The following is a 12,890-nucleotide window of genomic DNA, read 5'->3' as shown; positions in this document are numbered from 1 at the left end:
ATTACAAAGTCGTTAAACTGTTAACAGAGCCGGAAAAATAAATTATAGGCAAAATAAAATAATTTTGAGTCAAACAGTATTTTTTTTTATTTTTATAAACCACAGATATTATTTAGGGAAGACAATCATATTCAAATTGAAAATATCTTTATTATAATGGAATTAACTCTCTGAAAGGAAATTTTTTTGTATACAATAATTTTTTTTTTTTTCCTTTTCTCACACGCAATCAGGTCAACTGTCATAAATGTTTGCAAGCTAGCATGACTTTTTTTAAGATTTCATATTTCTCATATATATCATAGAAGATAATATCTCCTGCACACATATAAAAATAATATGTGGCATTCATATATTTTTTCGCATAGCCCTACATGAATTTCACATACTTTTTATGTATATATAAGAGATAAAAAAATTCGTATAACATGAGAAAGATTAATAATTTTTTATAAGCCCTCTTCTTTCTCTAGTCCAATCAACCGAATATGCCTTACGTCTTTGACTGTTCATATATAATTGATCTGGATATATATATTTTTATTAGAATTAGTATTTTTGTACAAATAATTTTATCTCGTGCATACATATAAAAGTGTGTGAAATTTATATTTTTTTTCGCACCCATCTCTTCATATAGTTTCATATGTGTTTTACACACTTTTATATGTGTGCAGAAGATAAAATTATCTCTGAAACATTAATCTCATTTTTTGATTTCCATCAAGTTTACTTATCTAGTTATCTCACATAAACCTGTCCTTTTTTTCCCCATTTCTGACGGTGCAACTTAAACATGTCTTCTTAATATTATTGAAACTTTAAAAGCAAAATCTCGGATTATGGTTACATTAACGACTAAAATTGAATATAAATTTTTATTTTATATTGATATAAATTAATTGTATCCCATATAATTTGAATATACTATATTATCGATAAAATATAACATGAAATAAAAGATACTATATAACTAACTCAGCTTAACTATAAAGTTTTTTGCTTAAAAGTTATCGCTTGAAATTTAAACAATTTTTCAAACCATACTATCTACAGCCAAAACAAAATATAAACATAAAATGAAAGCATTGCCTAGCAATATAAAGGAGAAAAAAAGACTTGCTTATTAAAAAACTAAAAAGAAAAGAGAATTTCGATATATATTATTAATATATTTAAACACTATCATTAATTTTGTATTGATAAATAATTAATAAATTCGCAATTATTTTCTAACAGTGTAACTTTTCCTATTTATATACTATTATATGATAGATAAAATTTAAGCCATTTTGACCATAGTGATGTAAAATCTGAAAATATTAGTTGGATTGATGCTAGATTTCACAAGTTGCATTTGGGGTTGTGCACGATCAAGTCGAGCGTGGGATAGTGTGAGACTTGCAACGCTCGTCGTAAAGCTCGTCATGGCAGACATGCGATAGCCCACGCGCTAGTTGTACACCTCTCCAATTTGAATGTCCTTACTCGTCTCACCAACATTATTTTAGTAAAATCTTAAAATTTTGAATCAATTTAGTGAAATCTTTATCATTTTATACTAAGGGTTTGGTTTTATAAGAGTTATGTTGTAAGAAAAGTGATTGTGTAATGTTATAAAGATTCGTTTTGCGTGATGTAATTTTTTTTTCTTTAAAAAGTGTGAACCCTACAAAATGTTGTGGGTAGAAAAATTTGTTGTGTCATGTTAAATGACAAATGCAAACCCCTTATACTAAATGGAAAAGTTATTGACTGTCAAAATTGACCTTGATTATTCTTAAATGAATTGATTTGATTTTTATATACAATGTCTGTTTGACAGATCTTATTTCTATCTTATTCTTTCTTAAAAGCAGCAGTTTAGTCAATCGTAATTCTACAAAGACTCTTATTATAGAAAAAGCTTTTCTTATAGCAAATAAAAAAAGAAAAAGTTAAAAACTTCAAGAGGAGCTTATTTTAAGATGTATGACAATATTTTAGAATTCTCATTTTCTAATTTTACTCTTATTTCATTTATCCTTTACCCTAATAATTTTCTTTAAAACAAATCATTTCATGTCTCGTCCACGAAACCCTAAAAATATCATCAAAAATTTATATAATCATTAAATAATTTTTAAGTTCATTTTATATTTTTTAACTTTTAACTTAAAAATAACTTTTAAAACACGCTCATAATTGAATAAATTTTCATCAACGAAAAACCCTAATTTAATTATTTTATTCGTCCTAAGCGGTAGGGGGAAAAAATACTGAAAAGAAATCCATTTTGGATAGCGTTTTGATGATTAAAGATGATAAAGAGATCGCGGACAATAGCCTCGATTGATTAAAACTTATATGGATGGGCACTTACGATCAACTTGGAATAAAATATGTGCCACTTGCTTGCTATATTAAATGCATGCAATTGTTTATAGGCTTAGGCCCCGACGCCTCGTGCTTAATTTTAAGGACAAAGGCAGCATATACACGTATCCCTGTGACTTGTCCCCACCTGAAACATGATAACTGCTGATTTAACATTTTCGTTATTGACGACACGAAACAGTTGGTCCATCAGATCGTCTGGACTTCTTTCAAAATTCAAAGTCAAGAAGAATGACTTAGAGAAGCCTTTGTTGAATTGTATAATCTTCTGATATTATTTTGAGACTGGGAAAGAAAAACAAATTAATCAGAATGAGTTTTGAATTGTATATCTTCTGGATGGCCCGATAACTCTGGAGCTAAAAGGTCAGGGTCCAATCTCAACTCAACATTCACGTCAGTCCTACTAGCGGAAGATATCTCAACTCCCAACAGGCGACTCTTCCAAGAGGAAACACCAAAATGTCTTACCTTGAGACCATAACCTCCAAAGACAGTCGCCCCAGATGCCATAAGAAGAAACTGCCCCCTTTGCCCCACGCTGACACCACCAGGTACAGAGGGCGCAGCGCTGCTATAACAGCAGCGCCTGCCACGTCTAACACTGCAACCAATAGTGAATCCCAAGGAGGATTGACTCCCTTCTCACCAACCCACACCAGGTGCACACCACCCTCCCTTATAAATAGCCACATGGGCACACCATTAAGTCATCTTATGTATCGTTATTCTGCTCATTTATTTTGAGTCATATTATCGCTTACTTATCCATTGTTGATTGTTTGCTATACTTGGCAAAGTACCTCTTAGCTTGGTCTGTACATGTGCTAAGGGTATTATCCATACAGTGACTCATCCCTGAAGGCCTGAAGGGAACATAGTGAACTTATAGACCCCAATGGTACAGTATAATCTTCTGATATATATATTTTTATTTTATTCCAAAAAACAAATATAAGAAATTCTGTATGAATGACAACAATTAATCTGACACGTTGATTCATTATCTCTAAAATGGTTGCTATTTTTAGAAATTGTTTTTTCTTTCTAATTCTTACTATCCCGAAGGTATATGATGTGTAAGTATTTAGATAAAAAAAAATTATAATTTTAACTGATTATATTAATTTAATATATAAATCCCAAATATAAATATTTGTTTAGAATTGAATAACTGTCATGTTATCGATTCAATACTAATTTTATATTTTTGTTGATTTTTTTTTGCCCGGATCATGAAGATATCCAAAATCAGACTTGTTCCAAATGAATAATTAAGGTCAAGAAATCTAAAAATAATATAATATTAAAAAATATGTCTACCAATTTTTTTTTTCAAATTTTGTTTAATTTTGAGAGTATATCACGCCATTTATTGTTTTGTTATATAGAACCACTATCTTTTTTTTTGTGACAGTTTATTTCATAGACTTATGCAAGCATCTAGGTCTTGCAACATCAGTTTTGATTATTTTATCGAAATTTTGATTTTGAGATATGAATAATGATGTGTATTTGTATGTAAATGATCCAACGGGAGGCATTAACTTTTCTGATACTTTATGTAGATGATATACTCCTTATTGAAAACAACGTGGAGGTAATATTAAACATAAAAAATTGGCTAAGTTAGTGTTTTGGCATGAAAGTACTGGGGAAGTCAATTATATACTTGGTATAAAACACTTATGAGATCGGAAGAATAAGTTGTTGGCATCATCTTAGACTACTTACATTGAGAAAACTCTTGTAAAAAATTTTACATGGTAATTTCAAGAGGGAAATTATGTCTCTCAGATGTGGAATTCATTTTCCCTAGGAGTTACCTCTAAAGACTCTTAAGAAAGAAGAATGCATGAGTAAAATATCTTATGCTTTGGCAATAGGTAATCTCATGTATATCATGTTGAACATTAAACAAGACATCTGCCATATAGTAGGAGTATTGAGACGGTACCATTCTGGATCTAGAGGAACACTGGACTATTGTTAAGTATGTACTCAAGTATCTTTGGAGAATGAGAGGTTATATGTTGGTATATTCTAGTGAGAGTCTTGAAAAGCTTAGTTTTCACAGATTTAATTTTTCAAGTGGATATTGACTTAAGAAATCAACCGCGAGCTAGGGGTGGCAATTTGGGTTGGCCCACCACCAACTCGCCAAAAACGGGACGGGGCGGGTTGGCCCGCCATTAAATATGGGTTGAAAAATGAACTCACCCCGTTTTATGATGGGTTGGCGGGTCAATCCACCAACCCGCCAATTAAAATTTTTTTAACTAAAATTCAAAATTAAATTATATTTTATGAATTTTTATTTTATTTTATTTTGCATTTCTCTTAATTTTTCCAGTCTCAATTTTAAAAGTATACTAATATTCAGATAAATATTCTTTAGAAACTCATTTGTCTCCATATATAGATAACATTTATCATAAATAAAATTGTTATTCTTTATTTTTTCTGAAGTAAAGACCCAAATTGGTCCCTGACAAAAAAACTCGGTGCCCAAATTAGTCCCTCACAAAAATAAACTGGTTAAATAGTCCCCAACAAAGTGAAACAGTACCCACGTTAGTCCTTCTGTCAATCCAAAACTGACGGTGTCAATGACGGTGATGACGTGTCACGTTAAGTGACATGCTGGAGGCCACGTGGGTTGAGGAACGACGTCGTTTTGAGAGACTCATCCACGTTGGTCAGTATGGTCCTTAACAGTTTTAACAAAGGGGACCAGTATGGTCCCTAACATTTTTATCGGGGTCCTTTTTAGTCCCTGCTAAAGTTCTGTTAACACCAGTGCCACCATTTGCTATTAACACACCAGTAATGGCATATCCCCTTGTACATGCTGATATTAGTCATGCATAACACAATCAACTTCTGCATAATTCACACCATGACATTCTTAGTTTAGTCTATATGCATTGTTTCCATTCCTTTTTTTATATCCATCGAGTTTATACAACATTTTGTGCCAATAAACATAACTTCAAATACATAAGCCATGCTACATACATTGCATAAACAACAATTCATTACACCAGCAAATCTCAACAGAACCACATTTTAAATTTCACTCCAGCCTACTTGCAAGATATATACATACTAGAAACACAACAATAATGGATCCAACAAACACCCTAGCACACTACACACATGCATCATTTCCTTCTCAACCCTTTCAAAGTCTGCCTGCATCTTCAATGATATGTCTTCAATCTTTATACAATGCTCATGAAAAAATAACGATTGAAAAAACCCTAGCACACCTACACACATGCATCATTTCCTTCTCAACCCTTTCAAAGTCCTTATGTAAGGGTTGATAGTCTGTCAAATAATCAATAGTCTGTCACCTCTACGGAACATTTAAATTTTCTTGCAAGAAAAATCTGAACAAGCATAGAAACTAAAAGGAATCTTGCCACTTTAATTAGTCAAGATAGTGAATTTTACGCGCCAGATAGTGGTGAAGGAGAGGGCATTACAATTTACATGAGATTTTAATATATTCTCAATAAAGATAGAAGTGAAGATAAATTAATGACAATGCTAAAGAGACTATATCCCTAAACTACTAAATATATTTTTATATAGAAACTTACGTATACGATTACATGAAAAACCTCGTAAAAAACAATAACTTTATTTTCTCTAATGTTGTGTCAATGTTTAGTTATATTTTTATGTATGAATGGTTGCTACTGTTTAGTTAATATCTTCAAGGTTTCATAGTCAAGCTGTGAGTCTGTGACATTATTTTGTTAATGGTTACTTTATTTTATTAAAGAAACCATTCATACACGAAGAATATGTTAATGCGTGTTCATATTTATCACATGAGACCTGTATTGGTGGCCACTGGCCATAATATTTTCCGTTCCCACTTGCATAGAGTTTATCATAAACTTGAACTTATATCAAGACTGCAACTGAAAAGCCTATATGACTAAACAGATAGACTATTGTTGTTGCTACATGGGAGAGAAATATTCTTGTGGACACACAAAATATAATATGGATTCCACTACATAGAGGAGAGAGAAAAACACAAAGTGGAATTCACATTGTATTTTATCGTGTACGAGAGGATTTTTATCCGTTGTAACATAAAAAAAGTAACACCCTTATTATTGGGTAAATGAAATACCATGTTACATTATCATGTCTACATTCTTTGCAATGCATGACGTATTACATGCAGTTAAGTCCAAAGTTAACTGCTTTAAATAAGTGTGCACTTCAAATACAACTCAATCATGAAGCCACATGAAAGGGTTGAGAAGGAAATGATGCATGTGTGTAGGTGTGCTAGGGTTTTTTCAATTGTTATTTTTTCATGAGCATTGTATAAAGATTGAAGACATATCATTGAAGATGCAGGCAGACTTTGAAAGGGTTGAGAAGGAAATGATGCATGTGTGTAGGTGTGCTAGGGTGTTTGCTGGATCCATTATTGTTGTGTTTCTAGTATGTATATATCTTGCAAGTAGGCTGGAGTGAAATTTAAAATGTGGTTCTGTTGAGATTTGCTGGTGTAATGAATTGTTGTTCATGCAATATATGTAGCATGGCTTATGTATTTGAAGTTATGTTTATTGGCACAAAATGTTGTATAAACTCGATGGATATAAAAAAAGGAATGAAAACAATGTATAAAGACTAAACTAAGAATGTCATGGTGTGAATTATGCAGAAGTTGATTGTGTTATGCATGACTATTATCAGTATGTACAAGGGAAAATGCCATTACTAGTGTGTTAATAGCAAATGGTAGCACTGGTGTTAACAGAACTTTAGCAGGGACTAAAAAGAACCCCGATAAAAATGTTAGGGACCATACTGGTCCCCTTTGTTAAAAATGTTAGGGACCATACTGACCAACGTGGATGAGTCTCTCAAAACGACGTCGTTCCTCAACCCACGTGGCTTCCAGCAAGTCACTTAACGTGACACGTCATCACCGTCATTGACACCGTCAGTTTTGGATTGACAGAAGGACTAACGTGGGTCTTGTTTCACTTTGTTGGGGACTATTTAACGAGTTTATTTTTGTGAGACTAATTTGGGCACCAAGTTTTTTGTCAGGGACCAATTTGGGTCTTTACTCTTTTTTCTGGGAAGTACTAAGATAATTTTTTTTTTGGATATTACAAAAACTTAATGACAAGTGAAATAATACTTAATTGTAAAAAAAAAAAAATTATAACCGGCGGGCTGAACCCGTTTTCACCCACTTTTAGGCGGGGCGAGTTGAAGTGGGTTGGTGGGTTGAAAACTTCAACCCAACCCGCCGGGCTCAACCCATATTGCCACCTCTACCTCGAGCTATGAGTTTTTTTCACTAAACTCAGATAGCATTAGAGGTGGATCTTGTAGACCCAGTTACTAAGAATTTGCTGGAACTTGTGTTCGAGAGACATGTTACTTCTTTGGGTCTTAGGAGGATCCCAAACTTGCATTAAGCGAGTGGGAGATATTGGGTTCATTGTGCTCTTGGAGTAAGACAATGAAATAATGTAATCATTTTCTGAATTTTTCAAATGAGGTATTGTTTATTTATTTTGCGTATTATTTACAAACATAAAGGTCCGGATCATTTGTGGAGTATATGATCATATGGATACGTTCATGGAGGACATGATCATTAGTTCTCACATTTGATGAATAGATTCATAGCTGTCAAATAAAGTTGGACACTTTATTTAGGCTGCAATATTTTATGAAATGGTTTTGTCCAAATCATTGTAAAATATTTGTGTGAATTAACATTCACATTGAAAGAATCAAGGAGAGATTTGATTAAGGTTGTTTTTCTGGCATAAGGTATCAAATCTCCAGTTAACTATAGTTATGTGATTGCTCTTAATCCTGAGTTTATTATAAATAGGTAATCAAATAGTTTTCATTCTTTGATTTACCAATGGGTGAGGTTCGATCTATTGACAGCCAATAACTCGGTATTTTGAAAGTGAGATTATTTGATTATCGGTATTTATGAGATAAACAACATGGAATTTGTAGGATATGTCCCCTTGATATGTTTCTGTATTTGGATATTGAAGACACTAGCCAGTGCATGCAATCCATTAGAGAAACTATCATACTCAAGGGAATAAATAATTGATTTAATTACATAAAATTTGTCAATCAATTATAGACATTCTACAAAGGGGCGATGCATATTCATGTTATATGTGTTATTAATCTTGGAGTTCAAGTTCAGGCTTTTAGTAGAGTAGCACCGAATTAGATAAGCATTCGTTGATTATCAAAAGTCTTGATTAGTAACAGATGGTAGATCCCCAGGCTAGCTCGAGATAAGGGATGAGACATTTTTAGACGATGACGACTAGTGAGATACATGGACTTGTATTTTGGCTCAAGTTTGTACTCAAGAGCAAGTGAGAGATTGTTGGGTTTTACTCTTTCTCTAAAGCTAATAGGGTCTAGTGTAAGAAAAGCCTAAGAAACCTAAAGCCCATTCAGCTTAGGGCTAGGGTTTCTTGCAACCCATGTATATTCTACACTCATAGTCATCAACCTCTCTAGTCTTCACTTGGTATTGCAGAGGCTTAGGTAAGGTCATCTCCTTGAAAGTGAGAGAGTGCCCACATGTTTCCTATTTTTCCTTGAGACATAGTCTGAAAAATCTGCCACTGTCCAGCTTCAAGGATGTTGTTCGTGCTGCGACGCTGAGGTGAACAGTTCGTGAAGAGGAATCATACATAGGAAGATTCTGCACGAGATCTACACACCAAAAGGTAAATCACTAAAACGATGATGATCCGTTTGTATCTCAAACTGCAATGGTCTAAATCGCTTCCGTAGATGCAATTGCTCCTACATTAATAACTAAACAAACAAATTATTATATATTTTTTTTATGTTTTCAAGATATTAAATGTATTTATTTTTATCTAATAATTTTAATTTAGCATTAAAATTATTATTATGAGAATGTCTTAAAAAGATATAACAATTTTTGTTTTAAAAAAAAAGTGACACACACAAAGTGGCAGAGCCACGTTGGCTCCAGTGCTATTTTTTAAATTAGCCACCTTTTAGACTTAGTTAAATAACCGTAGGTAGTCACATTTTAAAAATTTAGTGTTTGGCACTATAAATGATTTTTGTCCAGATTGAGTTACCTTGTTAGTTCTGCCACTCCCCGCAGACATATATATGTGTGTATATATATATATATATATATATATATATATATATATATATATATATATATATATATATATATATATATATATATATATATATACTAATTTTTTTTACTACCACTCCACTACCACTTTAATCACCATTGGATTAAAAGTTATTTTTATTTTCTCTCTCTTCATTCAACTTTTTCTCTAATCCAATGGTGATTAGAGTGGTAGTAGAAAAATTGGTAGTCAAAATATCCTAACCCTATATATATATATATATATATATATATATATATATATGGATGTACATTTCTGCAGCTGCTGTACGTGCAACAATCAAATACTTGTCATATATATACTTAAAAACATTAAATATGCGAAATCATAACCATACACATGTCGTTATTGTACGTAAAGCGGGTGCCGAAATGATTTTACCATATATATTACAAAATTTACTATAATTTTAAAGGAAAGAGAGCAATCAACCCCCAAACTTTTAACCATTTATAATTTGTGACCGTAAATTTTAAAATACTTATAATTAGTTCTTTAAAAATAAGAAATATACCATAAATTTTTTTAATCTAATTATCCTTAACTAAGGACAAAAGGATTCCGTCCTTGAACTCATTTTTAAAGACAGTTGTGTTATGTTTGGTTCTGCAAGAAATACACCATATGTTTAGCGAAATTTTTTCGGAAAAATAATGTTTAGTTGTTTTTAACTAAAAATTGTAGGAAATCTTAGATTTATGCGGAAGCGGTTTAGGACCTAGTACATTGGTATGCTTACCGAATCATCCTTGTTTCACATTTACCTCTCGGTGCGCAGGTCTCGTGTAGAATCTTCCCTTGTAGGATTCCTCTTCACAAACAGCTCACCTCAGCGCCGCAGCACGAACAACCTCCTTGAAGGAGGACTGTGGCAGATCTTCCAAACTATATCTCGAGGAGGAAGGGGAAGTGTGTGGGCACTGATTAGATTCTGAGCTTGCCTCTTTCTCACAAAAGAGACCTTAGGAGGCTGATGACTTAAGAGGTACTATTTATATGGGTTCCAAGAAACCCTAGCTCATTGGGCTCTAGGTTCTTTGGGCTCTTCTCATACTAATAACCCATTTGGGCTTTAGTAAAAGAGCAAACCCAACAATCTCCCACTTGCTCTTTTGGATACAAACTTGAGTCGTAAAACCCAAGATCATGTAACCCATAAGTCATCATCTATCCGAAAAATACCGCATCCCTTATCTCAAGCTAGCTTGGGGATCTACCATCTGTTATTAATCAAGGCTCCTGATAATCAACGAATGATTATCTAATTTGGTCCTACTCCACTAAAAGCCCGAACTTGAACTCCATGATTAACAACACTTATAACATGAATATGCATCGCCCCTCTGTAGAATGTCTATAATTGATTGACAAGTTTTCTGTAACTCAATCAATTATTTATTCCATTGACTATGATAGTTTCTCTGATGGATTACATGCACTGGCCAGTGTCTTTAATATCCAAGTACCGAAACATATCAAGGGGACATATCCTACAAATTCCATGTTGTTTATCTCATAAATACCGATAATCAAATAATCTCACTCCCAAAATACCGAGTTATTGGCCGTCAATAGATCGAACCTCACTCGTTGGTAAATCAAAGAATGAAAACTATTTGATTACCTATTTATAATAAACTCAGGATTAAGAGCAATCACATAACTATAGTTAACTGGAGATTTGATACCTTATGACAGAAAAACAACCTTAATCAAATCTCTCCTTGATCCTTTCAATGTGAATGTTAATTCACACCAATATTTTACAATGATTCGGACAAAATCATTTCATAAAATATTGCCGCCTGAATAAAGTGTCCAACTTTATTTAACGGCTGTGACTCCATTCATCAATTGTGAGATCCTATGATCATGTCCTCCATGAACGTATCCATATGATCATATACTCCACAATTTGATCCGGACCTTTATGTTTGTAAATAGTGCGCAAAATAAATAAATAAAATCTTATTTTTGAAATTCAGAAAATGATTTTATTGTTTCATCGTCTTATTCCAAGAGCACAATAAAACCAATAACTCCCACTTGCTTAATGCAAGTCTGGGATCCTCCTAAGACCCAAAGAAGTAACATGCCTCTCGAACACAAATTCAGACAAACTCTTAAAAACTGGGTCTGCAAGATCCACCTCTAATGCTATGAGTTTAGTGAAAAACTCATAGCTCGAGGTTGATTTTCTTGAGTCAATATCCACTTGAAATAACTGAATTTTTGAAAACTCAGCTTTTCAAGACTCCCACTAGAATATACCAGCATATAATCTCTCGTTCTCCAAAGATACTTGAGTACATGCTTAACAATAATCTAGTATTCCTCTAGGTTCAAAATGGTACTATCTCACTACTCCCACTGCGTGACAGATGTTTGGTTTAACGCCGAACATGATATGCGTGAGTCTACCTTTGCCGAAGCATAAGATATCTTGCTCATGCATTCTTCCTTCTTAGAAGACTTTGGTCACTCCTTAGGAAGATGAATTCTACATCAGAGAATTATAATTCTTCTCTTAGAATTCTCATGTTGGATTTTGGCACAAGTTTTGTCAATGTAAGTAGCCTGAGGTGATGCCAACAACTTATTCTTCCAGCCTCATAAGAGTTTTATACCAAGAATATAATTGGCTTCCCCAGTACTTCCATACCAAAACACTAACTTAGCCAACTCTTTATGCTTGATATTACCTCCACATTGTTTCTAATAAGGAGCATATCATCTACATAAAGTACCAGAAAAGCTACTGTCTTCCGTTGTATCCTTTACATACAAATACACATCATTCATCAAGGTTCTCTCAAAATCAAAATTTTGATAACCTGATCAAAACTGATGTTTCAAGACCTGGATGCTTGCTTAAGTCTATGAAATAGACTTTCACAACTTGCATACCGTGTGTTCCTACTCATTTGCTACAAACCCTTTTGGTTGTTGTATGTAGATATCCTGACATCCAACTCCCAAAATGAAATCTCATAATTGAGACTTATAGCAACTAAGAGAATCTGGATAGACTCAAGCATGGCGTCTAGCAAAAATTGCCTCCAAGCTAGCTTTGAAGGTTTTCACATTTCTGTCCATCCTCTCTTTGCCTTTTATGTCCACATGCACCTTGTGGGTTTTACCCCTCTTGGTGTCTTTACTAGGACCGAACAGAGTTGAAATACAAGTATTTCATCTCATTGTTCATAGCTTGAGCAACACTTGATCAACAACACCTTCTAGTGCATTATCGTAACTAGTAGGATCAATATCACTCAACAAGAGACAACTTGA

Source organism: Gastrolobium bilobum, unplaced genomic scaffold, assembly GCF_033153095.1.
Source record: "Gastrolobium bilobum isolate Gb01-03AN ecotype WA unplaced genomic scaffold, APGP_CSIRO_Gbil_v1 utg26114, whole genome shotgun sequence".
Taxonomy (NCBI): domain Eukaryota; kingdom Viridiplantae; phylum Streptophyta; class Magnoliopsida; order Fabales; family Fabaceae; genus Gastrolobium; species Gastrolobium bilobum.
The sequence above is the reverse complement of the archived record's forward strand: the minus strand, read 5'-3'. Positions refer to the sequence as shown.